This window comes from Pleurodeles waltl, chromosome 2_2 (genome assembly GCF_031143425.1).
Source record: "Pleurodeles waltl isolate 20211129_DDA chromosome 2_2, aPleWal1.hap1.20221129, whole genome shotgun sequence".
Classification (NCBI taxonomy): Eukaryota; Metazoa; Chordata; class Amphibia; order Caudata; family Salamandridae; genus Pleurodeles; species Pleurodeles waltl.
The window spans coordinates 947,958,579-947,986,215 of NC_090439.1; positions in this window are offsets into that span (position 1 = coordinate 947,958,579).

Here is a 27,637-nt window from a genome sequence, read left to right on the forward strand (position 1 = left end):
TTGCTAATTAATCACTAGGCTTTAGTTAGCATGAGTCAGGGCCTAGCTGTCCGGTTTCATATTAAATGTGTTTTCTAACATGCAATGTGCTGACTTGCTGAAGGACATGTAGTTGTACTTTTCCAGAAGCTAGAAGATGTGTGTAACCGTAGTAAATTCTTTCTCATGAGACTCGACTTGCTCAAGGAGACATTCTTGCCGAATGCAACAGTGTAAACTTGCAACAGGTATAAGGTCGCCTGAACTGGTACAGACAATGGAACTATTGACTGGGTCTGTGAGAGGACCGCGAGAACGTGAAATTGTCCCTGACATTCTACCCGTTGGGGATGTCAATTACCGAAGCCAATAAACTATGTGAGAACTGTTATGAGGTGACAATCTTAATGAGACGACAAGTAAACCTTTGGACAGAGATAATGGTGCACCAAAACTTGCCCAATTGGAAATTAGGGGACTGTACAACAAGTTTGATATAATCGTAGGACACAAGAAGAAATCAGCCATTACATGCCTTTGCTATTGCCTAGACACTTTGTCACTCTGTTTTAAAGACTTTGCGGTTTAATTCTTCGAACTCTCCTTGCTTTGCCTTGCCGATTCATACTTTTCCTCCTTATGAGGGAAGCGTCCCTTATTGCCCGTCTTGCTGAACTTTGCTGTGTTTCTTGGCTGATGGCAAATCAACTGCTGTCCTGAGGACGAAGACTGACTCTGAATGCTGACCCATTACGGAGGGTGACTATATGATGATGAAATTGTAATTGTCTGTTTGCCTTTTCATTCTAGGTACCAACTGCTTCTTTTGATAGAGACCATAGTTAGATGTTTTCGAAATTTGTGTTGCTAAATTGTTTTGCATGAAGCCCAACATGCCAATGCTAATTTGAGATTATTTAAGCAATTCACTAAAACGGACGCAAATAGACAAATGACTGAATATATGCTTTGTTGAATAATTCGCTAATGATAATCTGCTAATATTAACTCATGTTGACGTGCTTTGTTCTAATGTTTATGATTTTCGCTTTGATGAAATCTTATTCGAGTTGCCACATTATTACCGTTTTGATGTGTTTTCTGGTTTTGAGACTAATAAACTTGCTAGTAAAGTGTAATCAATAGGGAATAAATATCATAAATCCTACCAAATATTGTGTGGTTTATCACGACTGAGAGGTCTTGGTGTGATTTGATTCTTACTTATGCCATTATCCAAATTGAATCGATTTGTTATAGTGAGTATTGATGATGTTAGTGATCTATTGATTGCTATGTTGATTAATTGTCTCGTCCTGAGGTGTCTTCAATCAGGGTCAAAAGATTAATTGGCCTAAAACGCGTCCCAGACTAATTAATTATTTAAGACGGGACGCGTTATCAGTTCTGGTAGCAGAGGACGGTTTAGGCCCTTTGGGGCCCTAGGACAAGGGATCATTGTTTTGGAATAGTTTTTTTGAGATAATGCAAATTAGAGGCATGATGTGCCCCTAAGTCCCAAATGACTTTCCCGGAATCTCGGAGCTTGCCGAAGTGAGTTGGGTATGTTCTCGGCGTTCTAGTGATAGTATAAGTGAAGTAGAATTTGCGCTTGCCCAGCTTATGCCTATCGCAGGTGAATTGTGAGGTTTGTTAGAATTTAGGCCAGGTAATGTTTTAGTAGGAGTGGGCGTACTCCGCAGTATGAGAGTAGGGAAGTCGTCGAACTTCATGTGAGTGTGGCGCTTTGTGCTCGAAAATTGTCCACGTGGTTGTTGGTGATGTACGGACCAGGAGTGGTCTAAGACTCCGGAGTATATTGATAAGTGTATGAGACACTTGGTTTATGTTGTAATTTGCGCGGTTTAATAGGTCAATCGGGCGTGGTTGACAAGTCGAGTTTAAGTCAAAGTGTGTGAGTGAAAACCTTTGATGGAGATTTGGCAAGTTCTAAAGTGCACTAGAACGAACCATTGACAAGTCGAGAGTGAAATTTGCGGGTAAAATTTTGCTTGCGAGTGTGGGATCTGAGAAGGAGAGAGTAGAAGCTGAGGCTTCAAGTGAAATCTCTGTAAAGTTCTGAAGCAATTGTGCTACCCTTCCTGTACTAAACCGGCAAATTTGAGTTTGTTGTTAAGGTGCTCGCAATATATTGCTTTAGTTTTTTGTGTGAATAGAGAGTGAGGAAGACAAGCCGCAAGACTTTGTCAGCTGCAGTGTGTGTGAGTGTGACGCCATTGGAGCCGCTCTGGGATAGGTTAGTTGCCGAGATGGGTCGCGCACGGATTGGCAGCCGTCTGTGAAAGGCAATTGGTTGAAAAGGTAGGCGAAGAGTGTTCTGGGAATTAAAGTCACTTCCTGATTCGATTCTAATCAAAATAAAAGATGAGAAAATGAAGTTTTTCAAGGCTTTAAAGAGTGCTTTGAGGGGAGATGCGTACATTACAGTGAGTGTGGGGGAGCCTACACCGCCAGAGGACACTCCGGCTTATGCTGTAATGGAGGAGAAGGGAGTCGCGCCATGTCTTTGGCTAAAGCATTGGTGCAAATTAACAGAGAAAGATGTGTGTTTGGCGTTTCCGGAGAATGGAACATTTAATATAGGGGTCCTAGAAAATTTGCGAAAAGCGCAAAATGAGCAGAAGCGGCCTCCGAGACCAGCTCAGTTGAGGCGTTATCAATTTGGGAATTAATGTCCATACGACAGAGGCAACAGAGATTCGAGAGGGGAATGAGGAAAGCAGAAAAGACCTTAGCAGAAGCTAGATGGGATAGTGAGACCAGGATGTGGAGAAGGGAAATAATAGACGGAGTGAGGATGTTTCCGGCAATAACTCAAGAAGCCGAAACACAGGGAAGAAAGGCCACTTGTAAAACAGACAAGGGCTCTAGCAAGCAGAAGGAGACTCAGAAGTCTTGGGCAGATGCAGATGATTCAGATGATGATGAATTTCTCAATCAGTAGTTACATAATCGACCGCCACCATATGCCATGAATGACAATGGACCGAGTACTAGTGCAGGTCCTGTAAGTCCGACACAAAATCAGGGAACCACAAGCGCAGCACAGGCAAATAATGTTATCACATCAGCTCCGATACAGAATGGTGCTAGTGTATCCACCGCAACAGATACGCAGATACAGTTGCAGCCACCGCCAATTCAGAGGCTCTACCCTGATGTCCCAGTATTAGAGACAACTACGAGTTTGATGGTGCCCCCTGATCCAATGTACACGAGATCAAAGTTAGTGCAGCTTGAGCCAACTCCACAATTGCTGCCCCAGCCGCAGCAACAGATGGTCCCGAATTACACTTCGGTCGCAGGACCGCAGTCAGTTACAGCACCTATGATGAATCAAGCTATTGGAGTTAATACTCCACCGTGATTGGGAAACGGACAGACACCAGCCGCTATATCATTGCGATTACTGTTGGTCCGCCAGTACCGCTGTATGCGCAGGCAAAACCTAGTGTGTGTGATCAAGGAGTAATGACTCAAGAGGTGATAAGAGGAGGGTTCACAGGGAGCTCCCAAGGGATGACACTGGAAGAACAGTCAGCCAAGAGGTCTAGATCCTTGCTGGACTTCAGTCCGATTGGAGTTCCTTTAGAGACAATGAGACAAGCAGGTTTAGGTCTACTGACACCACAGCTATTGGGTGCAAATACATCACAGACACCAATGATGCAGGCTGGGAATATCTCGTTGCAAGGCTTAACGGCGCAGCAGTTGACAGTGGTTAGACAAACTTAACACTCCACAGACTACTCCTGCAACAGCAGAGCGGTCAGAGAGAGAGGAATACCTGAATTTTGTGAGGTTGGGTGTGGAAGCAGCTGAGCTAGTTGAAGGGACTATGGGAGTGAACAGGTTAGAATAATACACTGAGGCAGAACTGAGGTACCTGTGCCCGAAAATAACCAAAGAAGTGAGTAAGGTGCACCAGAGGTTAGCGAATGAGGCAGACAAATACGGTATAGACTTAGACAATTCTAAGCATCTGAAGAGGAGTTATAGGTTAGATTTCAAACCTAAAGATTTTGATCATATGAGATCCACTGGGATGAAGGCACACCTTAAAGAAATTCTACAGAGCGCGCAGGTTTGGGGAGCAATAGAGAAGTGGGAAGGCAGATGGACAAAGAAGAGAGATAAGAGGAAAAATGACTGCCTGGAACTGCAGCAGGTGAAAGCTGCACCAGACACGGGAACAATACAGATGTTTCCGATGAGGGAGACAGCTGGAGGGGTTGTAGTCCATGTACCATGGTCTAGAGGTGACATTTTGTCATTCACAAATGATTATCCCAGGTTGAGGGAAAAGCCAATAGAGTGGTATCAGCAGACAGAAGCTTGCAAAGTGTCTCTGGGAAGACTTGAATACCCTATTTGAGATTATAGTTCCAGCTGACTTATGGCTTGAGTGTAAGAAGATTGTGGATTGGCCGACAACGGAACCGGCAAGGGTCAGGGCCACCGGAGCACCGTCTCCTGAGGTGATGAAATACTACTATAAGGTGATTGAGTTTTTGAAGCAGAAGGTGTCACCGCAGAATATTGATTGGCAGAAAATTGATCGAACGGCACAAGAAGGCAAAGAGTCGATACATGCTTACAATGAGAGGTTGTTAAAGGCATTCAAACACTATAGTGGCACAGAGGTCATAGAACCGAAAGATATGAATCACCTTGTGTTCAGGTTTGTTGAAGGACTGAGGCCAGAGATTAGCCAGATGATTAAGAATCATTTGTCTGTTGGCAAGCGAAGCCGATTGATGAAGTGTTCCAGTATGCGAAATACTGTAGCAATGAGATTGAATTGAAGCAGAGAAAGCTGAAAGAGAAGGTGATGGTGATGCAAATTAAGGCAGCTCAGGCAGGGATGCAAGGGGATGGAGTACAGCAAATGGTGCAGCAGCAACCTCAAGGGAACAGAATGTTCCAGCCGCAACCCAGAGGCAGAGGTCGGGGAGGTTTTGTGAACCGTGGTCCAGATTTGAATACTGTTGTTGTTCAAAATGACGTGCAAGGGATGAAAAAGATGTCGCCATGCCATGCGTGCGGGGGCGTGGGACACTGGAAGTGGGAGTGCCCAATGATGGTGCAGGATGGTGTTGTTCAACAAAGCAATGATGTTGGTACATTTCAAACTGTGAGGGGTCCAAGAATGAGGGGTCCAAATCCAAACTTCCAGAATAATATGGTTCCGATGCAGGGTCTCCAGCCTATGCAACAAATGCAAATGCCACGTATGGAACTAGTGCTGTTGCAGCAAATACAACAGCAGATTCCCATGGTACCCAGACAGCAAATGCAGTTGCCTTTAGCTCCGATGGGACAACAACAGGTGATGCTTCCTCAACAGGTCACAGGCCAAACAATGAGTCAAAATAATACAGTACAACAGTTCCCATTGCATGGTGAGAATGGAATAAACGATGAATGGTCGGATGATTGTTCAGATAGTGAGGAGTGCAGGCTTGCAGCGTCCCTAGAAGTAGATCAGAGGGGACCTTACGTGCAAGGGAAGGTGATGGGTCACAAGGTTTCGTTCTTGGTTGACACAGGAGCTACACGCTCTACAGTCAGAAGTGCAGAGGTTCCAAAATTGCTGCTTTTGGGGCGTAACATAAAGGTGGCAGGAGTAGTAAATCAGCTCTTGACAAATCCAATTACAGATCCGGTCCAACTTGAGATTGGTACCTTTCAGGGATTACACAGGTTTGTGGTCTGTGATTCAAGTCCCATATCCCTACTGGGAAGAGACTTGCTGTGTAAGACAAGGTGTTCAGTCACCTGTTCCAATGTCACCTGTTCCAATGAGGGAATTGAGGTACAGACAAACAGTGATGATGAAGGAGACGATGGTCAGATCTCGGAGCCAGAGACAGAGACCACAGATGAGGAGTACCCTTTGATAAGCTTCTTCCCGATGTTCACAGTGACCGATTTGCCAACAGAATTACAGGGAACAGTGAAAGAGAAGGTGTGGGACTTGAAAGGAAAGGAAGTGGGACTGATCAAAGGAGTAGAACCAGTCAAAGTAGATGTGAAGCCAAATGCTTGTATGGTACAAGATGTTCTCATACAAGTGACACAGATAATTGCAGACTTTGTGAAGAAAGGGGTCTTAAAAGTGATGAGCAGCCCATGTAATTCGCCAATAATGGGACTGAGAAAGCCTTGTGGGAAAGATCGAATTGTCCAAGACCTGAGAAAAATGAATGAGATAGTGGTAAAATGTTGCTCATAGTGCCAAATCCAGCCGTGATCATGTTTCAGGTCCCATGTGATGCAGAGTGGTTCGTGGTTGTGGACTTGTCTCAAGCCTTCTTTTCGGTGCCTCTTCATGAGGATAGCCAATTTCTATTCAGTTTTAAATTCTTGGACAAAGTTTACAGTTGGTGTTGAATTCCTCAAGGGTTTTCAGAAACACCTTCCATCTTCAACCAGATATTGAAGAAGGATTTGGAGTCATTGGAACTGCCTTTTAACTCGACTCTAGTACAGTACATTGATGATTTGTTGATTGCATCCAAAACGAAAGATGACTGCAGGTATGATACTATTGCCCTACTGAATCATTTGGGAAAGAACGGACATAAAGGCCCTCATTACAACATTGGCGGTAAAAGCCGCTTACCGCCGGGCAGAAGACCGCCAACACACCGCCGTGGCTGCGGAATTCCGCCACAGCTATTATGACCCACATTTCGGAATCCACCAAAATTCAGACACCGACAGAAGTCGGCCACACCAAAGGTGAGTGAAAAACTGGCGAAAACAAAACCTCCACGTCACGCCAACAGAAAAACGCCCACCCTATTATGACACACTAATCCACGTGGCGGTCTTTCAACCGCGGTATGCCATTGGCGGTACACACCGCCGCGCCCAAAATGCACACACTTTTATAAAACACAGCCACATTGGACAATTCAAAATACACACACCTGATACACACACCACTCCCACACACCCATTACAATCTAAAACACACACCCACATCACACACAAACCCCTACTACCAAAAATTCAGAAAGAAGGCCAGAGAGAGACAGCACCAGCAAGAACAACAGCATCCATAGGCACACAACACCATCACCCACAGAACTTCCACGCACCTCACACAACAACCCCACTACATATCAGCACACTTATCACCACACACTCCACCCCACACATCACCTACACCACCCCATGGCACGGCAAAGACACCCCAGGTTCTCGCAGGAGGAGCTCAGGGTCATGGTGGAGGAAATCGTCCGGGTAGATCCACAGCTATTCGGATCACAGCTGCAGCACACCTCCATTGCAAGGAAGATGGAGCTATGGCGAAGAATAGTGGACAGGGTCAACGCAGTAAGACAGCACCCAAGAAATTGGGAGGACATCAGGAAGAGGTGGAACGACCTATGGGGGAAGGTACGTTCCGTGGTCTCAAGACACCACCTGGCGGTTCAGCGGACTGGCGGCGGACCCCCACCTCCTCCCAGACAACTAACAACATGGGAGGAGCAGGTCTTGGCGATTCTGCATCCTGAGGGCCTCGCAGGAGTAGGTGGAGGAATGGACTCTGGTAAGACAAATCTTAACTATTACATTCCCCACCCTACCTGCATGCCATCACATACCCCCACCCTCACCCCCAGCACTCCAACTCCTCACATATGTCCCAACATCACAAACCACCCATCCCAACACCAAGCCCTGCATGCAACAACAAAGCATGGACACCCATCACTAAAGCATGCCCACTGCACATACCCATACACCCCCCTAAACCATCATCACACAAGATCCCACACAGGAATGCAAGCACTGGGGTACACGGTCACCCACCCATTGCACACCATGACACAGACAGATGTAATAACAATCCTTTTTTACCCCTGCAGGACCCCTACCCAACGTCACCGGACAGGAGGGTCCACAAATGTCGCCACCACCAACAGAAGAGGCCCACAGTGATGACAGCAGCTCTGTCCAACTGGATCTAGATGAGCAGCCCGGCCCATCGGGGACCTCGGGACAGTCGGTTCCCCTCACCCAGTCACAGGCCATCAGAGACCTTCCCCCCTCTGGAAACACCAGCACAGCACCCACCCAGCGCGCCCATACCTCCGTCGCCAGGACACGTCAATCAGCTGTGTGTCCACCACTACAGGGAACTCAGGCTAACCCACCACCCCAACAACAACAGGGACCTGGGGGCAGTGGGCTCACGGTCAAGGGGAAGGAGGCCCAGGAACACAGGGGAACTGGGAGGGCTGCTGTGCGACAGGGGGCGGACAGGCCAAAGGAATCCACTATCCACGAGGCCCTCTCCTCCATCATGGGAGCCTACCACCACTCCCAGGAGACAATGACAACGGTACTGGCCAAGTTTCAGGAGACCCAGCGCCTGCAGGAGGAATAGTATATGGGCTTCAGGGAGGAGCTCAGAACCATCAGCTCCACCCTGGGTACCATTGTAGGGGTGCTGAAGGAACTTGTGAACACTGGGTGAAAACAACAGACAGTAGAGAGGTAGTAGTGTTAAAGTACATGTGGTAGGCAGGTCTGTACTCTTACCTGTGTCTCACTGCAAATATTGCTGGATCACTGAGTCCCTGTTGTTCATGTCTTCTTCCTCTGCTTCCTCATCATCACTGTCCACAGGCTCCACAGCTGCCACAACACCGCCATCTGGACCATCCTCCTGCAGAAAAGGCACCTGCCATTGCAAAGCCAAGTTGTGAAGCACACAGCAGGCCACGATGATCTGGCACACCTTCTTTGGTGAGTAGAATAGTGATCCACCTGTCATATGGAGGCACCGGAACCTGGCCTTCAGGAGGCCGAAGGTCCGCTCGATCACCTTCCTTGTTCTCCCATGGGCCTCATTGTAGCGTTCCTCTGCCCTTGTCCTGGGATTCCTCACTGGGGTCAGTAGCCATGACAGGTTGGGGTAACCAGAGTCACCTGCAAATGGCGAGGGACAACTGTTAGACACGCACTAACCTGGAGGGATATTCCCAGACAACCATTCCCACTGTCTTGCTTCCAGGTGCTCACCTAATAGCCACACACGGTGCCTCTGGAGTTGACCCATCACATGTAAATGTAAATTAGCACTTGTATAGCGCACTACTCACCCGTTAGGGTCTCAAGGCGCTGTACTCATACCGCTATGGAACCCCTCCTGGCTTTTCCCTGTGAGGCGCCCACTCCTGAGCACCCCCAGGGTGAAGCCAGGCATCCAAGCGCTGTTGGGGCCGTTGTGGAGATTAAGCAAGCTATTGCCCAGAGTTGCAGAGTGGGACCCATGAATTAGATTAGGCACCGAGGCGAGAATTATCTGGTCAAGGAGAATTGAGCCCAAGACCTGCCGAAGCGGGACTTGAACCCTGGTCTTGAGCCAGATCTCTGCTTCAGGGTCTGCCGCTCTAACCATTGAGCCACACTTCTCCACCATTGAGCCACACTTCTCCATCACATAAGGGATGCTGCTATTCCGCAGGATTTAGGCGTCATGCACTGAGTCACGGAACAAGGCATTCATATGGGAGATGTACTGGTCTGCCAAACATACCATCTGTACATTCATCGAATGATAACTCTTCCGGTTTATGTACACCTGTTTACTTCTGTGGGGGGGGGGGGAACCAAAGCCACATGGGTCCCATCAATGGCATCTATGATGTTGGGGATGTGTCCCAGGGCATAGAAATCACCTTTCACAGTAGGCAAATCCTCCACCTGAGGAAAAGCGATGTAGCTCCGCATGTGTTTCAGAAGGGCAGACAACACTCTGGACAATACGTTGGAAAACATAGGCTGGGACATCCCTGATGCTATGGCCACTGTTGTTTGAAAAGACCCACTTGCAAGGAAATGGAGCACTGACAGCACCTGCACTTGAGGGGGGATTCCTGTGGGATGGCAGATTGCTAACATCAGGTCTGGCTCCAACTGGGTACACAGTTCCTGGATTGTTGCACGGTCAAGCCTGTATGTGATAATCACATGTCGCCCCTCCATTGTGGACAGGTCCACCAAAGGTCGGTACACCGGAGAATGCCACCATCTCCTCACATGTCCCAGCGGACGGTGCTTATGAAGGACAACAGTGAGCACAGAGTCAAACAACTCAAAGGTACGTGCCCACAGTTTACACAGAACACCATTCATACACAAAAGGTGGCCTGTATGTGTGTTGAGTCTAGGCCTAGGTATGTGTGACGCAATTGAAAATGAAGCCATGTGGGCCCCTGAAATGGTGGCTGCCTGACCTGTAAAGTGGGACACTGGGATGTGAGGTAACTGCGCTGGCGTTGAATACCGTCGCGGTAGGCGATCGAAGACCACGGCGAATGCTGCATTGGTTAACATTGGACCCTATGGGTCCCAGGAGCCAATGACGATGTACGCCGGCGGTGACGGTACGCACCGCCGCGGACGTGACCGCCAATTTCTATCTGTTCAATCACTCGATACCTGATCTTCGACAGGAGAGGACCTACACGGCAAGTGCTGCTGTGACCTCGGTCTGGAAGAGGCAATGGCTCGAGTGTCTGGGGAAAGGGCCCCTGCCTTCACATCAGAGGAGTTGGAGAAACTCGTGGATGGGGTCCTCCCCCAGTACATGCTACTCTACGGTCCTCCAGACAAACAGGTAAGTACACAGGGAGCATGTTGTATGGGCTATGCCTGTGTGGAGAGGGCTGGATGTAAGAAGGAAAGGGGGAGAGAACTGCGTGCATGAAAGATGGTGAATGCATGTGCCACATGGCAAGGGTAGGGATGGGGGCCAATCACTTTGACGGTGCAGTTGGTAATAACTTCTCTTTTTCCCCTGTACATTTCATGTAGGTCAGCCCCCACCAGAAAAAACATATTTGGCGTCCCATCGCCAAGGACGTCCAGACCCTGGGGGTCTACCACAGACAGAGCACCCACTGCCGGAAAAGATGGGACGACATTCGCCGCTGTAGCAAGAGGACGGCGGAGGCTCAGCTGGGGATGGCCTCCCAATGTGGGAGAAGTGCCCGTCGCACCATGAACCCCCTGATGTTCTGGATCCTGGCTGTGGCCTACCCAGAGTTGGATGGGCACTTGAGGGCATCACAGCGCTACAAGGGGGTGAGTACACTCTCATTCTGCTGACTTTGCGCGCAGTGGAGGTGTCTGGGTGGGGAAGGTGGGCTGTGGGTTTCCCTAGTCCAGGGCGAGTTCTGTAGGCAAGGCCCCTCCGTAAGGCAGGCCATGTGGCACCCCACCCCACCTCTGTAGAGTGACAACTACACCTAGTCATGCCCTTGTGTCATCTATGTGTGTAGATGTCGTCCATAGCCTTGTAGGCCATTTCCCAGGAATTGAACAGTGGAGCCCAAGAGTGCGGCGTAGTGCAGGGGGCTTCTGTGTCTGTCGTGTCCGCCAACGGTAGGGGGCTGCATCCCACATGGCCCTGGAGGGCCACACTACGGACTCGGACTTCACCAGTGGGATGGAGGGCGAGGGGAGCTCTACGGCGGGGACAGGAGCTGACACCAGTGAACGGACTCGTCCTCTGATGGGAGCTCCAGCACCGCCCTCCCAGCAGCCCCTCAGCCTTCGCCCATGCCCGCTCACCCAGGATGGTGGGCATCACCTTCGCCCCAGGCACCTCAGGCCGTGCCCCAGTCACCCCTGCTGTCCTCAGTGAGGAGGCCATTGACCTCCTCAGGTCCCTCACTGTTGGGCAGTCTACTATTTTGAATGCCATCCAGGGTGTAGAAAGGCAGTTGCAACAAACAAATGCATTCCTGGAGGGCATTCATTCTGGTCAGGCGGCCCTTCAGCGAGCTTTTCAGACACTGGCCTCAGCACTGATGGCAGCTATTGTCCCTGTGTCTAGCCTCCCCCCTCCAACTTCCTCCACCCGACCCAATCCCCTGCACCTCAGCCTATCCCAAGCACACCTACAGACCAGCATGCACACACGTCAACACACAAGGGAAGCTCAGGCAAACATAAGCACCACACATCCCACAGGCACTCACGCAAGCATCACACACATGCAGACACACCAACGTCCACTGCCTCCACTGTGTCCCCCTCCTCCTCGTCTCCCTCCTCCCTCCCAGTCTCGTCTACACTCACACCTGCATGCACTACCTCTACAGCCATTACATCCCTCTCCAGCACACCCACCACCACACCCCACTCACGTGCAGTCACCACCCCCACTACCATTCACACGTCCCCTGTGTCCTCTCCCAGTGTGTCTGTGACGCCCCCTCCCAAGATACACAAACGCAGGCACACACCCACCCAACAGCCATCCACCTCACGACAGCCTCCAGTGCATGCACCTTCACCCAAAGTCAGCAAACGTACACCTCCTACAACCACCATCTCTTCCTCCACTCCCAAACCCCCTCCAGCTACCCGTCCCAATGTGTCCCAAGAACTTTTCCTGTCCAACCTTGACCTCTTTCCCACACCTCCCCCACCCCGTCCGTCTCCTAGGTCCCGAACTAGCACCTCAGCCACAACATCTCTGGGACCAGTGGTGCCTGTAGTCACCGGAATCTGGAGTGCACCGGCCACCAGGGCAGCCAGTGTGGCACGGAGCCACAGCACAGACAGTCCCCCACCTGTGAAGCATCAGAAGTTGGCCAGTGCCCGGCGGAGAGGGGGAAGACTCCAGCCACCAAAGCCGCTCCCATGGGTCCAGGTGGGAGTGTGGAGTCAGCTGTGACACCTTCCAAGGTGGGGAAGGGCCACAAGAAACCCAGCAAGTCAGGGAAGAGCAGCACGGTAGAGAAGACCGCCATCATCCCCACAGCCCAGGAGGCCACCTCCAGCACAAGCCCAGCTGCCCAGGAGGCCACCTCCAGCACAAGCCCTGCTGCCCAGGACAGGACCGCCAGAACAAGCCCTGCTGCCCAGGACAGGACCGCCAGCACAAGCCCAGCTGCCCAGGACAGGACCGCCAGCACAAGCCCACCTGCCCAGGAGGGGCCCGCCAGCACAAGCCCAGCTGCCCAGGAGGCCACCTCCAGCACAAGCCCTGCTGCCCAGCACAGGACCGCCAGCACAAGCCCAGCTGCCCAGGAGGGGCCCGCCAGCACAAGCCCTGCTGCCCAGGACAGGACCGCCAGCACAAGCCCACCTGCCCAGGAGGGGCCCGCCAGCACAAGCCCTGCTGCCCAGGACAGGACCGCCATCACAAGCCCAGCTGCCCAGGACAGGATCGCTAGCACAAGCCCACCTGCCCAGGTGGCCACCGCCAGCACAAGCCCCGCTGGGCCATGAAAGACAGCCTGCAAAAGCCCCGCTGGGCCATGAAGGACCGCCAGCAAAAGCCCTGCTGGGCCATGAAGGACCGCCAGCAAAAGCTCCGCTGGGCCATGAAAGACCACCAGCAGCTGAGTCCCTGCAATGGAGACCGCCGCCTCAAGCACCGCTGAACAGGGCACCGCTGTCTCAAGCACCGCTGGCCCATGAGCGGCAAGGGCACTGACGCAACTGAGTACGTCACGGGTGAATGATGCACTCTGGGCACCATGCCCCCTCCAGAACCAGTGGAGACTGTCATCCACTACCTCTGTCCTTAGCAGGATGAAGCACTCTGGGCACCAGGCCCCCTCCAGAACCAGTGGAGACTGTCATCCACTACCTCTGTCCTTAGCAGGATGAAGCACCCTGGGCACCATGCCCCCTCCAGAACCAGTGGAGACTGTCATCCACTACCTCTGTCCTTAGCAGGATGAAGCACTCTGGGCACCATGCCCACTACAGAACCAGTGGAGACTGTCATCCACTTGAGAGACTGTGGCTTTGCACTCCCCAGGATATGGCAGTGGGCAACCCACCCACTGTAGAGACTTGAGAGACTGTGGCTTTGCCCTCCCCAGGATTGAACAGTGGGCAAACCACCCACTGTAGAGACTTGTGAGACTGTGGCTTTGCACTCCGCAGGTTTGAACAGTGGGCCAACCACCCACTGTAGAGACTTGAGAGACTGTGGCTTTGCACTCCCCAGGATTGAACAGTGGGCAAACCACCCACTGTGGAGACTTGTGAGACTGTGGCTTTGCACTCCCCAGAATTGAACAGTGGGCAAACCACCCACTGTAGAGGCTTGTGAGACTGTGGCTTTGCACTCCCCAGGATTGAACAGTGGGCATGTGGCCCCCTCGTGGATTTGGCGTTGTGCACTCAAGCGGCTGAAGTGCCCCCCTTTCACTCCCCATGAGGTGCCTGTTTAGTTGCTCTCTGATGCCCCTGCAGTGTTCTCTCCATCATGGTCAGGGATCTTGTGTGGGCCTCGCCCATACCGTGTGGTCCCAGTGTTCCACGGACTTTCTTAGAGCACTATCTGGACTACTATGCTTGGTATATATTTTGTACATGGTGTATATATATATTTCTGCCTATTTGCTTTTAATATATTACAATGTTTACACTAATTTTCTATTGTCTTTGCATTCTTCCGGGGGGTTTGGGGGGTGTAACTGTGATTTATTGATATGCATTAGTGTGTGTGTTGTCGTGGGTGAGGGTGGGGGTGTTGCGTGTGTGTGTCCTTGTTTTTTGCCTCCCCCCTCCCCTGTGTCGTAGGTGCAGTACTCACTGTGGTCTTCGCCGCCGGCGTTCGTGCTCCTGGTAGAGGAGCAGGAAGACTATTGCAGGTAGAATTTGGAGTTCCGGATCCATGGCGTCCTCGTTCCTCGTGGGGTGTGTAGAGGTGAGCGTTTTTCCTTCGGGATTCCTGTTTCCGCCGTGTTTTTATCCGCGGTGAATCCACCCCGGAAAAGGTGGCGGATTGGCCTGTCATAATAGTGTGGGCGGTACATTGTCTCCCGCCTGTCTGTTGGCGGTGACCGCCAAGCTGTTTGTCTGTACCGCTGTGGCGGTCGGAGTGTTAAAAGTGGCTGTCTTTGTTGCCGGTTTCAGCCACGGTCATAATTGCAATTTTTTACCGCCGCTTTAACACCGACCGCCAGGGTTGTAATGACCACCAAAGTGTCACCAAGGAAGCTACAGTACTGTCAGAAAGAGGTGAAGTACTTAGGCCGTCAATATCCAAAGAAAGAGTGACAGCCATATTACGGATGAGTCCCCCGACATCCAAGAGAGACGTGAGGATGTTTTTGGGAATGGTGGGCTACTGTCGCCGGTGGATTCCCAACTTCTCAATTATCTCTAAGCCTTTGGTGAGGTTGACTGTCAAAGAAGTTAAGGATGGCCCGGATACCCTAACTATGTCCGAGAAAGAAATGAGGTCCTTCATTGAACTGAGAGAGTGCATGTGCAGGGCTCCAGCTTTAGGTATGCCTGACTACACAAAGCCTTTTGTACTGTTTTGTCATGTGATGCTTGTTCTCTGTCTGTCCTGACACAGGTCCATGGAGGAGCAAACCGCCCAGTAGCATATTTTTCAGCTACTTTGGACCCAGTCGCAGCAGCCTTACCGGGTTGTCTGCGTGCAGTTGCAGCAGTTGGTCAAAGCCTCACTCAATGTGAAGGTATAGTGATGCGACATCTCTTAACAGTAATGGTCCCACACTCGGGAAATACTGCTCACCCGAACCAAGACGCAGCACATGACAAATGCCCGCCTGATAAAATATGAAACGATTATATTGGGGTCACCTAATGTATCACTGAAACGCTGCACTGTGTTAAACCCGGCAACTTTGCTTCCCAATGAAAATACAAATGTTGATGATGCTGAGGAAGTAGAACATGATTGTCTTGAGGTAACCGAACTGTGCACCAAACCAAGACCTGACATTAAAGATACCCAATTGGAAGAAAATTATTACAATATCTTTGTTGATGGTTCATGTCTGAGGGACTCAGTGGGAGTACAAAGAGCTGGATATGCTGTGTGTACAATCACCGGTATCCTGGAAGCATCTTGGCTCGAGAGAGTGTATGCCGCTCAAGTGGCTGAATTGGTTGCTCTTACTAGGGCATGCCATGCCGCTGACAAACTAAAAGTGACTATCTATACTGACAGCAGATACGGATTTGGGATTGTCCATGATTTTGGCCAGTTGTGGTCACAGAGGGGTTTCATGACCTCTTCTGGTTCTCCAGTGAAAAATGGTGAAAAAATTAAGGAATTGTTGCACGCGATTCAGTTACCTCTTAAAATTGCTGTGGTGAAATGCAGCGGTCATGTTAAATCGCAAGACTTTGTGTCAATGGGAAACGGATATGCAGATCAAGTCGCAAGGTTTTGTGCATTGAACTGTATATCGTTCAAAGATCAATGGGAATTACTAACAGAAACTGAAAATGAGAAATGCACAGGTTATGCATTGAGGGTGGTTGACACAATGGAAGAATTAAAATTGTTGCAGGGGCGTGCCAACAGAGAGGAGAAACGCTCTTGGCTCAAAATGCAATGTGTTCAAAAACCTGATGATTTGTGTGTTTCAGATGAGGGGAAAATGGTTTTGCCAAACAGTCTCTTGTCACAGTTTGCAAGGTATTACCATGGTCAAGCACATATTGGGAGAGACGCCATGATCAGGTTGTTCAAAGTCGATTGGTTCAATCCAAAATTCAGACAAGCTGCAGAAGTAATCTGTCACCGGTGCATCATCTGTCAACAGATCAATGCGGGGAAAGGGACTGTGGTGAATTTGAGCCACATTGGGAGAACTGGAGGTCCATTTAGCAGAATGCAGATGGATTTTATTGAGATCCCTGTATGTGGAGGTCTGAGGTACGTGTTGGTGATTGTGTGCATCTTTAGTCACTGGATTGAAGCTTACCCTACACGTAGGAATGACAGTCTCACAGTAACAAAGTTGCTGCTTAGGGAGTTGATTTCACGTTTCGGGTTTCCGATCTCTTTAGAATCAGATAGAGGAAGTCACTTCAACAATGAGGTGGTTAAACTCTTGTGTGCAGTATTGAACATTGAACAGAAGTTGCATTGTAGCTACCGTCCTGAAGCCTCAGGACTAGTGGAGCAGATGAATGGTACCCTGAAGTCTAGAATGGCGAAAATGTGCGCAGCTACAAATTTGAAATGGCCAGATGCGTTGCCCTTAGTGCTAATGTCAATGAGAAATACACCCAACAAGAAAACAGGACTGTCTCCTCATGAAATTCTTATGGGGCGAGCTATGCGACTGCCCGCAGTGCCTGCAAATGCTCTTGTGAATATCACGGATGATATGGTGTTGGACTACTGCAAGGGTCTGGCTGATGTGGTCCGCTCTTTCTCTCACCAGGTGGAAGCAACCACACTGCCACTGATTAATGATCCAGGTCACAATCTGAAAGCCGGTGACTGGGTTGTTGTCAAGAAACACGTAAGGAAGTCGTGTTTGGAGCCACGTTGGAAGGGGCCGTATCAAGTGATACTGACAACTACTACTGCTGTGAAATGTGTGGGAATTCCAAACTGGATCCATCTCAGTCACACAATGAAGGTGATGTGTCCACCTGATGAGGAAATTGAGTTGTCAAAACTAACAGCTACAGAAAAGGAAGTCTCAGGGCCGGAGAGTAATCAAAGGGGAACTAAGACTGAGGGAGGGCCCGTTGAGGACGGCCGGGTCACTCGAACAGCAAACGAGACCCAGAAGGGTGACGGTGAGCCTATCTCAACTGAGGCAAAAGGGGAACCGACACAAAGAGAGGTTCTCCCAGAAACAGACGGATACAGGTTTGAAGTTGAACCCCTGACAGACCCAGAAGGTGAAGGAATTGAGGCGGACAATAATCAAAGTATTCAGACTCCTCCGAGCCACCTGCAGATCCATCAAGAGAAAACACCATAGCACAAGAGGAGGGTATTGAACGGCAACCTGAAAAGCCAAACAGTAAAAAGACATTGAGAAGGGATAAGTGGCCAGAATTGCAGAGTGAGAAAGGGAAGGTGTTCATTAATGATACAATAGAGGAAGAGGTCGATACCACAAGGAAAGAAGAACTGAGTGAAGGAGAATTGCAGGGTGACCGCAAGCTGAAAAGAAAGAGAATTGCAAACAGAAGATACGCGGGTCCTGAATGGGCTTATGCAACGACAGCCGAGTGGCAACAAGAATTCTTGGCTTTTTGCTTTGATCGTGAAGTTCCAGGTCAATATTATGGTACTTGAAGTTGCCCACAAATAAGAGACTGTGTTAAGCTGAAATTTGAATAAAGGGAAACCTGAGAAAAAAGACTAATGAAAATTACCGGATGTGACATTGTTAACCCAAATTGACTTGAAAAACCTGATTGTGACAAGCTGCTAACTGGATTGACAAAGGACCCTGGGAGTGAATGAGAAAGCTGTAAATACTTGCTGGAAAAAGACGTTTGCATAAAATAATTATTAACCATCCTCCAATTAGTTGATTGCGTTTGTAGTACTTTACTTTCTGATTCTTTACAGATCATGCCTAGGTCAGGAGATGACATTGAGGGAAATAAGCGTTGTAAATATTTAGGTGTTGCTTTGGCTGTTGTGTGCTCCGCCCACAGTATTACAACTCACCAATCCGCCACCCTTTCCGGGGCGGGAGCCCCGCCGATAAAAACACGGCGGAAACAGACTACGAACGGGAAAACGCTCACCTCTATACACTCCACGAGGACGGAGGACAGCATGGAACCCGAATTAAACATCCTACCAGCTCTTGTCTACCTGCTCATCTACCACGAGTACGAACTCCGGCGCAGAAGACAACGGTGAGTACTGCACCTACGACACGGGGGGGGGAGGACGAAAGGTTACGGTCACACACATACGCCCCCCCCCCAACTATCAACATACCAATGCAGAGCAACAACTGAGTGACACCCCCCAAACCCCCCTGAAAAATGCAAAGACATAATAAAATGTTAATTTAAATTTATGTATAAATTAGGGTCATTGAAGTCATGGAAAATTATCGTTATGAAATATCAAAAAAATCATGAACAGTGCGAAAGCTATGTACATAGTCAATGAGTCCTGCTCAGTGTGTCAAATATCCACAGTCCGTGGGCCAATGTCTACCAAACACATGGGCAAAGCCCACACAGGAGACCTGAGTCCGTTGGAGAGAACACTGCTGGGGCATCAGATGACAAAACTACAGGCACCTCAGGGGGAATGGAAGGGGGGGCACCTCAGCCACAGGAGTCCACGACGCCAGAACCACGAAGGGGCCACCATGCCCACAGTGCCATCCTGGGGAGTGAAAAGCCACAGTCCATCGAGTGGATTACAGACTCCACTGGTCATGGAGGAGGCAGGGTGCCCAGAGTGCAGCGTGAACACTAGCTCGACACAGAACCGGCACTGTCAATGGGCCAGCGGTGCTTGACAGGAAGAGCACAGCGGAGCGGTGCTTGACAGGAAGGGCCCAGCGGAGCGGTGCTTGACAAGAAGAGCCCAGCGAAGCGGTGCTTGACAGGAAGGGCCCAGCGGAGCGGTGCTTGACAGGAAGGGCCCAGCGGAGCAGTGCTTGAGACGGCGGGACCCAGCGGAGCGGTGCTTGACAGGAAGAGCCCAGCGGAGCGGTGCTTGACAGGAAGGGCCCAGCGGAGCGGTGCTTGACAGGAAGGGCCCAGCGGAACGGTGCTTGACAGGAAGGGCCCAGCGGAGCGGTGCTTGAGACGGCGGAGCCCAGCGGAGCGGTGCTTGACAGGAAGAGCCCAGCGGAGCGGTGCTTGACAGGAAGGGCCCAGTGGAGCGGTGCATGACAGGAAGGGCCCAGTGGAGCGGTGCTTGAGACGGCGGGGCCCAGCGGAGCGGTGCTTGACAGGAAGAGCCCAGCGGAGCGGTGCTTGACAGGAAGGGCCCAGCGGAGCAGTGCTTGATAGGAAGGGCCCAGCTGAGCGGTGCTTGAGACGGCGGGGCCCAGCGGAGCGGTGCTTGACAGGAAGAGCCCAGCGGAGCGGTGCTTGACAGGAAGGGCCCAGCGGAGCGGTGCTTGACAGGAAGGGCCCAGCGGAGCGATGCTTGAGACGGCGGGGCCCTGTTCAGCGGTGCCTGTCTTCACGACGGGGCCCTGTTCAGCGGTGCCTTTCTTCTCGGCAGGGCCCAGTTCAGCGGTGCCTGTCTTCACGGCGGGGCCCTGTTCAGCGGTGCCTGTCTTCACGGCGGGGCCCTGTTCAGCGGTGCCTTTCTTCTCGGCGGGCCCTGTTCAGCGGTGCCTGTCTTCACGGCGGGGCCCTGTTCAGCGGTGCCTGTCTTCACGGCGGGGCCCTGTTCAGCGGTGCCTGTCTTCACGGCGGGGCACTGTTCAGCGGTGCCTGTCTTCACGGCGGGGCCCTGTTCAGCGGTGCCTTTCTTCTCGGCGGGGCCCTGTTCAGCGGTGCCTGTCTTCACGGCGGGGCCCTGTTCAGCGGTGCCTGTCTTCACGGCGGGGCCCTGTTCAGCGGTGCCTGTCTTCACGGCGGGGCCCTGTTCAGCGGTGCCTGTCTTCACGGCGGGGCCCTGTTCAGCGGTGCCTTTCTTCTCGGCGGGGCCCTGTTCAGCGGTGCCTGTCTTCACGGCGGGGCCCTGTTCAGCGGTGCCTGTCTTCACGGCGGGGCCCTGTTCAGCGGTGCCTGTCTTCACGGCGGGGCACTGTTCAGCGGTGCCTGTCTTCACGGCGGGGCCCTGTTCAGCGGTGCCTTTCTTCTCGGCGGGGCCCTGTTCAGCGGTGCCTGTCTTCACGGCGGGGCCCTGTTCAGCGGTGCCTGTCTTCACGGCGGGGCCCTGTTCAGCGGTGCCTGTCTTCACGGCGGGGCCCTGTTCAGCGGTGCCTGTCTTCACGGCGGGGCCCTGTTCAGCGGTGCCTTTCTTCTCGGCGGGGCCCTGTTCAGCGGTGCCTGTCTTCACGGCGGGGCCCTGTTCAGCGGTGCCTGTCTTCACGGCGGGGCCCTGTTCAGCGGTGCCTGTCTTCACGGCGGGGCACTGTTCAGCGGTGCCTGTCTTCACGGCGGGGCCCTGTTCAGCGGTGCCTTTCTTCTCGGCAGGGCCCTGTTCAGCGGTGCCTGTCTTCACGGCGGGGCCCTGTTCAGCGGTGCCTTTCTTCTCGGCGGGGTCCTGTTCAGCGGTGCCTTTCTTCTCGGCGGGGCCCTGTTCAGCGGTGCCTTTCTTCTCGGCGGGGCCCTGTTCAGCGGTGCCTTTCTTGTCTATCATGGGAGCCAGACCTGGCCAGGACTCCCTGCTTACTCGCCCTCCGACCGTGCAGTTGCTGGACCCTCCTGTGACGGAGTCCTGGGCCCGTGGGTGTCCTCCGTCACACCCGGGATGGGGCTTGTGGGGCCCTCCTGCTCCGCGCACCTGCTGGCTGACTTCTGCGCCCTGCTGCCCTTGCCCTCCTTCGATGAGGCTCTCTGGCCCTTGCCTCCCCTTGATGTTGTGGCAGGTGACGGGCCACGACTTTGCTCCTTGGGGGTAGCCGTGTCAGCCTTCTCACAGCGGCCCTTGGTTTTACGGGTTCTCTTTCCATGGGGGGGGGCTGGCTGTCCCCTTGCTGATGTATTTGTGCTGGGAAAGGGTGGACTCCAAAACCCGTGCACAATGTTCAGACTTGATCCAGGGCTGGTGGTGGCTGAGGTGCTCTTCGGACTCTTACCAGATGGAAGGGGTGGGTCAGGTGGTGCAAAGAGGTCAAGTTTGGAGAGGAAAAGTTTTTTAGGAGCAATGGGAAGGGTAGGTGCAGTGGGTATGGGAGTGGAGGGAGAGGATGTGGTTGTAGGAGAGTCAGGTGTGCTGTCTATGGGTGCAGGTGCTTGTGACGTAGGCTGTCGTGTAGTGGTTGGCTGTTGTGTGGGTGGCTGCCTGCGTTTGTGTGTTTTGGAAGAGGGGGTGACAGACACAGTGGGAGAGGACACGGGACGTGTAAATGGCAGTGGGGGTGGTGACTGCACGTGTGCGGACTGTACTGGAGGGTGTGGTGGTGATGGAAGTACTGGCTGATGGTGGTGTGCATGCAGGTGTGAGTGGAGACGTGACAGGGAGGGAGGAGGGAGACGAGGAGGAGGGGGACACAGAGGTGGTAGTGACTGTTGCCATGGCTGCATCTGGATGTTGCTTGGGTGAATGCTTGTGGGATCTGTGGTGCTTATGTCTGGATGAGCTGCTCTTGGGTGTTGAGGTGTGTGCAGGCTGGTCTGATGGTGTGGATGGGATAGGCTGAGGAACAGGAGACTGGGAGACGGTGGAGGCAGATAGAAGAGGGAGGCTGGAAACAGGGACAATGGCTGCCGTCAGTGGTGAGGCCGGAGCATTGAACGATCGTTGATGGGCAGCCTGACCCGAATGAATGCCCTCCAGGTATGCATTGCTCCGATGCACCTCCCTCTCTACCCCTGGATGGCATTCAAAAGGGTAGACTGCCCAACAATGATGGTCTGTTGGAGGTCAATGACCTCCTCACAGAGGGCAGCAGGTGTAACTGGGGCAGGGCCTGAGGTGCCTGGGGCGAAGGAGATGCCCGCCTTCTTGGGCGAGCGGGCACGGAGCGAAGGATGAGGGGCTGCTGGGAGGGCGGAGATGGTGCGCTGGGTGGCGGCTGTACCTGTTGAGGCGGGGGGCACGGATGTTGCCGCCAACGCTAGGGAGCTCCCTTCCGAGGATATGTCAGTGTTGCTGGTGTCACCACGGGTCCCCGTTGTGGAGCTCCCCTCGCCCTCCGTATTACTGGTGACCTCGGTGTCTGTAGCATGGCCCACCGGGGCCTTGTGAGTTGCAGCTCCCTCGTGCTCCGATGCCAATTCTCCTCCGCCTGATGATGCTAATGCACACATGCACAAGAAGATAAAGAAAAAGGGTGGGGGGAGAAATAAAGACAGGTTGAGTGCATGCATTGTCAACACCGTTGTCGGAGAGGACAGACAGGAGCCTCCAGCACTACGCCGCGCAATCGGGGTACACTACTCAGTACTTGTGACTAGGCCTACAGGTCTATGGACAACAAATGCACACATGGGTGATGCTGGACCATGGATTGCTGTACTTGGCACCCTACAGAGGTGGGGGGCGGGGGCACAGGGCCATGCCTAAAGGAGGGGACTACACTACAGAAAGCGCCCTGGCCTAATGTCACCCACAGCCCTCCTCCCCCACCCAGACAGCTCCACTGCGCGTAAAGATAGCAGAATGTGCTGGTACTCACCCCCTTGTGTCTGCTGTGATGTCCTCACGCGCCCATCCAAATCGGGGTAGGCCACCACCAGGATCCGGGACATCAGGGGGGTCAAGGTACGACTGGCACCCCTCCTACGTTGGGAGGCCATCCCCAGCAGTGACTCGGCGTTCTTCCTGGTCCCGCGGCGGATGTCCTCCCACCTCTTTCGGCAGTGGGTGCCCCGTCTGTTGTGGACCCCCAGGGCCCGGACTTCCTTGGCGATGGCACGCCAAATGTCGACTTTCTGATGGGCGCTGACCTATTTCACATGTACAGGGTGGGAAAGGAAATTTCAACATTTTTCTGCATGTTAGATGTGATTGCCCCCCCCTCCCCAACCCTGCCATGTGGTACATGCTCTCAACTGTCGTGCCTTGCACTCCTCATTCGCTCCCCACCCCACCATCTTACATCCACCATACACAACCCAGGCATAGCCCATTCAACGTGCATCCAGTGTACTTACCTGTTGGTCTGGAGGACCGTAGAGTAGCGCATACTGGGGCAGGACCCCATCCACAAGTTTCTCCAACTCTTCTGAAGTGAAGGCAGGGGCCCTTTCCCCAGTCGCAGCAGCCATTGTCTCTTCCATACCGAGGTCACAGCAGCACTTGCAGTATAGGTCCTCTCCTGTGGATGATCAGGTCTCGAGTGATTAAGCAGATAGAAAATGGCGGTGCGTACTGCGACCGCCGGCGCACATCGTCATTGGCTCCTGAGACCCATAGGGTGCAATGTTAACCAATGCGCCTTTGCCCCGCGGTCTTCGACCGCCTACCGCCACGGTGTGCCACGCCAGCGCGTTGACCTCACATCCCACTGTCACACTTCTCAGGTCAGGCAGCCGCCATTACAAGGGCCCACATGGCTTAATTGCTACTGCGTCACACAGGCCTAGGCCTTGCATTGCCACTCATACAATCCTTTCAATGCATAGCGATTCGTGTACTGTGCAAGCTGGGTGAACGTACCTGTGGGTTGCTTGACTCTGTACTCCATGTTGTCCTTCCTAGGCACCGTCCGCTGGGACTTGCGAGGAGAAGGATGAATCCTCCCGTGTACCGACCGCTGGTGGACCTGTCGACAATGGAAGAACGACATATTATACTTCGATACCGACTTGACCTAGCCACTATACATGAACTGTGTGCCCAGCTGGAGCCAGACCTGATGTCCCCCATCCGCCAACCCACAGGAATTCCCCCTCTGGTGCAGCTTCTGTCAGTACTCCATTTTTTGGCAAGTGGGTCTTTTCAGACAACAGTGGCCATGTCATCAGGGATGTCTCAGCCTATGTTTTCTAAGGTTTTGTCCAGAGTGTTGTCTGCCCTGATGAAATACATGCGGAGCTACATTGTTTTCCCTGAGGAGGGTGATTTGGCCACTGTGAAGGGTGATTTTTATACCCTTGGACATATCCCCAACATCATTGGTGCCATTGATGGGACCCATGTGGCTTTAGTACCCCCAAAAGACAATGAGCAGGTGTACAGAAATAGAAAAAATGACCATTCGATGAATGTCCAGGTGGTCTGTTTGGCTGACCAGTACATCTCCCATCTAAATGCCAAGTTCCCTGGGTCAGTGCATGACGCGTATGTCATGCGAAATAGCAGCATCCCTTATGTGATGGAACAGCTACAGAGACACCGTGTGTGGCTAATAGGTGACTCTGGTTACCCCAACCTGCCTTGGCTATTGACCCCAGTGAGGAATCCCCGTACCAGGGCAGAGGAACGGTACAATGAGGCACATGGGCGAACTAGGAGGATTATAGAACGGACCTTCGGGGTCCTGAAGGCCAGGTTTAGGTGCCTGCATATGACAGGTGGATCCCTAATGTACTTAGCAAAGAAGGTGTGTCATATCATCGTGGCCTGCTGTATGCTTCACAATCTTGCATTGCGACGCCAGGTGCCTTTCCTGCAGGAGGATGGTCCAGATGGTGGTGTTGTAGCAGCTGTGGAGCCTGTGGAGAGTGAAGAGGAGGAAGACGACGGGGACGACACGGACAACAGGGACACAGTTATACAACAGTATTTTCAGTAGCACACAGGTAAGAATCACCCACGCCATTTTACATTTACTTCTGGCCTCCTGCATCTCTACTTTCTGTGTTTCCCCCCAGTTCCTTTTAACTGATTTTTGTCTTTCCCTTCCCTTTTCAGAGCTGTATGACCCACAGCGTGACTTCTGCTTGGTTTGCCCATGGACTAATGCTTATTGACATTGGTATGTTGTCATCACAATGTAACTGAACATTATTGCACCGTTATGTGTAATACATTTGTAACGAATACAAGCAGACTCCTGATTTTTGAAGTGCAATTGGTGATTTATTTTAAGTGCTGCATATAGGTCCATGATAGTAAAACGGTGATGGGTGGGGGTGGAGTAATGTCCATGGCAGAGTCCAGTTCTCAGTCTCACAGGTGCACAGTCCATATGCCTGTGGAAGGATGGAGCAGGGGCTGTTTGAGGTTTGACAGGGTGACAATGTGGGACAGTGGGATGACATCAGGGGGTATCTTATGCTGGCGGGGGTCTTGGCATCCTACTCTGTCTTCTTGTGTGATCTCAGGTTCCGCTTGCGGGGTGGTTGATCTTCAGCAGGAGGTGGGGTTCTGGTGGCCCGTCGTTGTGTGGGGGCCTCCTGTCCACTAGCGCCGGCGGAGGTGGTAGGCTGTTCGTGGTCCGGGCTAGTGACAGGGGCCCTTTGGGGTGCCACATGGTCCCGCAATGTGGTGACTATCTGGTTGAGGGCCAGGACGATGGTCCCCATTGCGGAACCGATGTTCCTGAGTTCGTCTCTGAACCCCATGTACCGTTCCTCCTGCTGTGCCTGGATCTCCTGGAACCTGGCCAGTACCGTCGCCATCGTCTCCTGGGAGTGGTGGTATACTCCCATGATGGTGATGAGGGCCTCTTGGAGAGTGGGTTCCCTGGGCCGGTCCACCCCCTCTCGCACAGCAGCCCTCCCAGTTCCCCTGTTTCCCCGGGCCTCTGTCCCCTGGACGGTGTGCCCACTACCACTGCCCCCAGGTCCCTGTTGTTGTTGGGTTGGTGGGTCAGCCTGGGTGCCCTGTAGTGGTGGACACACCGCTGATTGATGCATCCTGGAGACAGAGGCATGGGCCCGCTGGGTGGGAGCTGTGCTGGTATTCCCAGAGGGGGTTGGGTCTGCTGTGGCCCGTGCCTGTGTGTGGGGAACCGACTGTCCAGAGGTCCCCATGGTCCGGGCTGGTCATCAGGTTCCAGGTCGACAGAGCTGCTGTCATCACTGGGGGCCTGTTCTGGGGGCGGGATGGACAAATCTGGACCCTCCTGGCCGGTGTGTTGGCGTTCAGGCCCTGCAGGGGTAAAAGAGTATGGTTATTGCTTCTGTGTGTGCCATGGCGTGCGATTTGTGGGTGCCCTTGTCCCCCAGTGCTGGCATTCCCTTGTGGGAGGAGTTGTGAGGGTGGTTTGGGGGGGGTGATGGGTATGTGCAGTGGTCATGCTAAGGTGATGGGTGTCCATGGTTTGTGTTGGCATTCAGGGATTGGTGTTGTGTTGGGTGGGTTGTGCTGGTGAGACTTTGGCAGGGAGGATGTGTGTTGGGGGGTTGGGGGGGAGGGTGGGGGTGTGGGTTGGCATGCTGGTGGTTGGGGGGGTGAAGTAGTTGAGATTAGACTTACCAGAGTCCATTCCTCCGCCTACTCCAGCGAGGCCCTCAGGATGCAGGATGTTCAAGACCTCTTGCTCCCATGCTGTGAATTCGGGTGGAGTGGGTGGGAGTCCGCCGCCAGTCTTCTGCACAGCGATGTTGTGTCTTGACACCATCGACCGCACCTTCCCCCGTAGTTCGTTCCAGCGCTTTCGGATGTCTTCCCGGTTTCTGGGATGCTGTCCCACAGCGCTGACCCTGTCGACGATCCTTTGCCATAGCTCCGCCTTCCTGGCTATTGTGGTGTGCTGCACCTGTGTGCCGAAGAGCTGGGGCTCTACCCTAATTATTTCCTCCACCATGACCCTGAGTTCTTGGTCCGAGAACCTGGGGTGTCTTTGGGGTGCCATGGGGTGGTGTGGATGAGGTGTGGGGTGGTGTTTGTGGTGATGTGAGTGGTGGTGTGTGGTGATGTGTGCGTGGATGTGGTGTGGATGATGATGTTGGGTTCCTGTGTTTGTTGTGGTTTGCGTTCCCTGTGCTCTCTCTCTGTGTATTGCGCCTTGTCTCAGAATTTCGATTTGGGGGGGTTTGTGGGTGATGTGGGTGTGTGTTTTATATGGTGATGGGTGTGTGGGAGTGGTGTGTGTATGTGTCTCAGGTGTGTGTATTTTGAATTGTCCAATGGGGCTGTGTTTTGTATGGGTGTGTGTATTTTGAGGGTGCCGGTGTGTACCGCCAATGGAATACCGCGGTTGAAAGACCGCCGCGTGGATTCGTGGGTCGTAATGGCATGGGCGTGTTTGTGTTGGCGTGACGGTGGAGGTTTGGTCATCTCCAGTTTATCGCTGACCGCTGATGAGGCGGCCTTCCGTGGATGTCGGGTTTTTGGCGGGTTGGCAGTTGTGGGTCAGAATGACCG